Genomic DNA, 6,000 nt, shown 5'->3' on the forward strand with positions numbered 1-6,000 from the left:
AAAACGACTTCATTTCCGCACACTGTAGGATTTTTATTTCAGGTGAAATCATTTGCATGAAGAAGACTCTATTTGATCTCAGGGCACTGTCTCGGGGAGAGCGTTGATTTGCATGCGATTAAAAGGCAGGCTGGGTGTTTTTTTTTTCTTTTGGTGATGATGGTGTCGACTCGAAACAGATTATGGGTGAATTTTGTGGGTGATAATGTTTATTCATGAGGCACGTTTAACACTACAAGCACCCAGGAATACAAATTGTGGTTAAATAAAGGTATGAAAATGTTTGTTCTTATTTCGTCTCTAATCGTGGCTTGTGCAATCACACCGTGGTATCTAAGTATTTAATTTATTTTGGTAAATAAATGCATACACCTTACTTTGAGGTGTTCTGTTTAGTGTATATGTGCTAAAAGAAGTTAGAAAAATAATTGTATCGTGCGATATTTTAATAGTTTATCAATTTACGAAATATTTATATAATTGCCTACATTTAGGGGCAAAGTTGCCAAGTACGTTTAGCTCCTTTGTTTATTTGCACATGATAGTCAGCCCTACGTATAGGAGGACTCGTGTCTCTAGTATTATCTAGTATCTAGCGCCCGAGATGCCAGGCCGTCCTTGATGAATAAAAACAACAAAAAAACGTGTCGAAGATTACTTACATGGTTGAAAATTTCCACAAATTTCCAATTGAAAAATCCACAGTTTTATTCCAAATTTCACGCTACTGCATGCATGATTCCATTTTATAGTTGCAAAGCTCTATTTTTTAGCTTGTATGTTTAACCGTGAGTAAAAAATCGAATACTTATACAAATTTGCATCATTGAGTCACATTATATTGCATACTTTTAGGCGCTACATTGAGAGCTCTCAAATTGGTCAGCCTTTGTCTTACCGTTCTTACCGTACCGTCTAGCCTATTTGCCGTTTGGGCATAATGATTTACTTAAAAAAAAATTATTTAACAAATGATATTTTGCAAAGACAAACTAACACAATAAATGAAAAAAAAAACTAAAATAACTTCACCATAAAAAAAAGATTATTTTGCTTATAAATATTTTTATTCACATTTTTCTACGAACGTGCTCTCTGCTTCACACAACTGTATTATGATGGCTTTTATTTTGCATCGTCTGCTTCCCAGTCACAGCATCGACCGATCGACAAACACTTAACATTGCTGTGTGCTCAATAATTCATCCACCAACAGAAGCAGCAACAGCAGTAGTATTCCAACATCGAACCTGTGAACTCCAGTGAAGTGGAGAGTTTATTTTCCATTTTGTACTATATTTTCTCGATTCTCCCATACCCGACCATCTTCATTGCTAGTACCTCCAGTGCCCTTACAAATCTTGTTTTCCTCCCGCTTCTAGCCACCACCTTTCCTAATGGAAAAGACGCGAATGGAAATGAAAATTTAAAGATCGACACAAAAAAAAAATTGAATAGAGAGTGCCAACTTCCGGTTCATTTTCTCTTCCGGTCGATTGAAAGCGAAGGAAGCAGGGAAGTCATTTGCAGTGTCGTTACCGGGTGACTGGGTGAGAACACACAGGCGCACACAGAGAAGCAGCGCGAACAGCGGGTACAGAAATGCAATGGCCCGATAGTATTGCACTATCATGAAAATTCAATTAATATTGCAATGAATCGCTGCAAATGGAGATTGAACGGTCACGGCGAAACGTGATGAGCTGTGGTGGCGGTGATACTTGACGATGATGGTCGATTTGCTGTGATCGAAATGGTATTTGCTTCGCATGCGGCTGATTCTACGAAAGCAAAAAAAAAGGGGAAATATCGCTCAAAGAAAGCAGCGAGAACATGAAAAGACGCTCCATAATATACGAGATTTCGAGCAAATTAAATGAATTTAGTATGAAAATCAGAAAATCAGCTTTCAGCTTTTCCACTTTTGGATTTCCTTTTTTATCTCTCACGACGATAGGGATACTACTACCACGGCCCTGGCACTACACCGTCGGTCGAACACCATCGGCGGCCCGATTGATTGCCCCGGGATGGATGTTTCCTTTCCCCAATTTGCCTTTGTTTAATATTAGATTTGGCCCAAAAGTTGGGCATGGAAATTGAGTGCAAATCGTTCTCGTCGTTCGATCGATTGTTTCGCGTTCACGGGGTTTACTTGCTGGAAGATGCAGGCCGGCAGACAGCCGGCCGTGTACTACTACACTCGAAACACTTACGAAAACATCACCATTTTCCCAGCAAACTTCACCTCCTGCTCCTTCTTCCGCTTTGTCACCTTTCCTTCGAACCCATCAATCAAAAGTCGGTCGGAGAATAGTTGAGCACTGAGGTAAAGCAACATTATGCCTTGCTCTTGTACTTCTTATTTCTTCAAACAAAAGACGAGGTGATAAAGAAGGAATGGAACTCCAAGCAAAAAAAAAAGGGAAAAAGGGGTGGTAATGTGTTTTTTCGAAGGTATGGCACGGCTACACGATTGAATTGATGGAAGTGAAAAATCAATCAGTTTTCCAATTTGTAACGCATTACGCCAAAGGTATTCGTGGGCACAGCGATGGTTACTTTTGTGTCCAATTCCTTGTGGGATTTTTTTCTCCGATTGGCTTTGACATTTCTGGGCCAAGTGATACAGTCAGTTCGGAGAAATGCTGTGATCCGTTGATTTAAAATAGAAAAAACAATAAAAGTTCGAGGTTGGTAAGCTTATATTTGTTAGTATTTCATTCTGGGCGATTCGAAGCAAATACGCCTAAAAGTATGCAATCCGAGCAAAACACAATATGCCTGATTTATGGTTTAAAGCCTCAACTATCCTTACTATCTTAACGATTAAATCTGATCTTCAAAGGTTTCACCTCCACACATTTCCTTCAAAAACGTACCATAATAAATGAGGTAGGAAATTTGTTTCGAATTTGCATTCCTTCCCAATCCATCTCCGGCAGTATCCGTTGCGGTGCAATCACTGGCAAACGGTGAAGGAACATTTTTCATACCAAGGCACTACGGTGCACTTTCGAAGGCTTCTCAAGACCAATGCGGCCAAGCACGCCGAACAGCTAACGAGTTTGAAGAGGAATGAAGAAATAATTCTACTGCCATTACCACCCGTTCAAACACCGAATACCGGTGGGTTGAATGGGAAGCAAGTTCTTGGGGGAATATCTGGTCTGCATTTCGATCTTTTGCTTGAACTATGCGGCTGTGAAGAAGAAAAACAGGAAATAGTGTGCAAGAAGGGGTGGAAAAATTTGGGTCAGGAATGCAAATATCTTGATTTATGGCGCGAATCTGTTGAAGCGAGCGCCATAAGTGTACGGTGGCTCCATCTAGCGATAGAGCGAACTGTTTAGAGGTTGATAGTGGAAAGTGTCAAACATTGGGCTATTTGTTTGAATTATTGTTCACTTTAGGAAAATAAATTTAAAAAAATATGTGAATCAGTAGGAATGTATGAGTAAAATCTGTTTCACAGTTCACAACAAATATCGCATTCAAATAAATATGGTGAAGTAAAAAGGCAATAAAAATGGCAACGAGTTCCTCACGGTGAAACCAACCACTTTATGAGTACGTTCCGCAACCATAACCATATCATAACCTCAATAAACCATACACAATAACGTTTCCGAAGCTCAACCGCCGGGTTTGAAAAAGTTTTCCCCGTACATATGATTTTGCTACAATAAGTGCAAACATAACGTGAATCATTAAAATAATGGCTGTACTAAGCTTTTGCACACTCGCTCTCTCTCCGTCTCTATCTCTCTCGTGACTCACAGTCACCACCGGTACCTGTGTGGGTCATTCATGTTTACGGCCGTTGTTTTCGGTGCACCGGTGCAGTTCGTGAGCGCAACAAACAAACAAGTTGAGCAATTGAGAAAAGTGCACCGATTTGTGGTGCGGTGAACCCGAGCGACACAACCCGGAACCGTGTTGGTAAAGTTTTAATGAAACGATCCAAAAGGAAACCGGGCCGGGATGGAAGTTTTGGGCTTTGCCATTTTCATTAATAAAGCAGCAGCGAATTGGCCGGAACTTTTGGGACATTGCCTAGCTGAAACCAAACAACTGGCTAGTGCGCTGTGGTGCAGTTTCGTTCAATCGGGCGATGACGCGGCTGTGAATGAAATGTGCATGGGTTTGGTACTGGTGCATGAAGCCATGAAGGGTTTGCTTATTCATTTCCAAGCATTTCGATGGCTACGGAGAAATGGATTCGAATAAAGTATGCGCTGGTGTGATATTGTAACAGTGATGTTCGTCGGGCTTAGCAGATTACAGGAAGGAATGCTTTGTGGTGTTGTGTTGCATTCGATGAAAATATGATAATTTATAAAAATTTATTTAATATTTTTTTGAAGAAAGAAGAGATAACCGTTTAAGTTTTATTTTGTTTGACGGCTGAAGACTAAAGTTATAAAGCCTAAAAGTATGCATTGGAAATTTAAAATTCTCATATACGACAGACTTATATTATTAAATAGTAGCAAAACACATTTAGTCGTTTGTTTCCAGCAATTAAAAATGCTATTTGAATATTACATGCACAGTGATACGTATAGACGGTATAAATGCAACAACCCATACCAATTCATTTCTTTTATTCATTCGATGTAGTGTTTTCGAAGCCTGAAAGTATGCAATTGATATTTTAAGAGTAATGTTAGTCAAGTGATTTTAGTTGAACTCCTACGGATGAACTGGTTTTCATATCATTTTTATGTAGAAATTTTGCTTTTATTTTAAAAAAAATCTATATTTGCAAGGATTAGGCGTAATTAAACAGCTCATAGCTAAGGACGGCCAGGACCGCCTTTACGGTAACGGCGTCGTTATTCATACGGCAGGACCCGGGTTTAGCAGGAGATGTAGAGAGAATATAAGGCTTATGAAATTGGTCCAAAACTAACGAAATTCTATTATTAAATTCAAGAAGAAGATGCGTCGAAGAATATTTGCACCTTATTGTCACATAACTCACCTATTTTGCACCTTATTGTCATATTTGCACCTTATTGTCCTGGTGGGTAGGTCATGCCATGAGAATAGCACCGAACGATCAACCTCTTGAAGCGTGTTTAGACCATCCACATGGACAGAGAAGGCGTGGTAGGTCCAAAATTGAGATGAAATGATTGGGACTAGAACCGAGTAGACTTCTATAGCTGGTGAAATCTGTAAGCAAGGTAGAACTAATTGTCATCGAAAGAGAACGTCCTTCATACTTATATGAATCGCTGTAATGTTACAAAACCCAACAATCCTTTACAAGAGTAAAATATACATGAATGATTCATACACATCCAGCCACATGCAGGAAAAAGTTCTTCATTCATATCTTCCAATCCCGTACAAAGCGCCTTTGTGTTTAGTGCCCCGTTCGGCGTTGAGTTCCTTTTTTCTTCCTACTTAAATTGACTTCAGTCTACCAAACATCACTCCAACTTTTCACCTACATGCATGATAGACCAATGTATTGTTCGTGTGTAATTCCACGATATTTACACTGAAATCAGTACCACCGTGAAACTTTTATGCAACAAAAAGGAAACTCTCGCTCAACACAGAATGCGGTGCAGTGAAAAGCCCAAACGCAGAACATGACTCAAACTTTTGGCCGTGAGTTTTTCGCTTCCATTATCATCACCTTTCTCCCGGCCTGTCTACTAAGAAGCACTTCGGTTCATTCATTCGGTCGCTTCCACCAAAAAAAAAGCAAAGGGTAAAGAAAAGATGCAAGTGAAACATAAATCAACGATGTTAATGGAACTGATGGTGAGGGTGGTTTTCGAGTCCGTGGGTCTGACGGGTGAGGCACAAATGGAAAGGAAGAATGACGCGGCTAGAAAGTGAAATTCGCGCCGAAAAGGTGCTCAAAACCCCTGTCAAAGGGTGCCTTCTTTGTGTGTATACGCTCTTGCCGTGGGTGCCAGTGAAGTTAGGTAACTTATTTGTTGGAGAATATTAGCTGACAGGGTGTTTTCTTTTTCTTTT

Source organism: Anopheles stephensi, chromosome 3 (assembly GCF_013141755.1).
Source record: "Anopheles stephensi strain Indian chromosome 3, UCI_ANSTEP_V1.0, whole genome shotgun sequence".
Classification (NCBI taxonomy): Eukaryota; Metazoa; Arthropoda; class Insecta; order Diptera; family Culicidae; genus Anopheles; species Anopheles stephensi.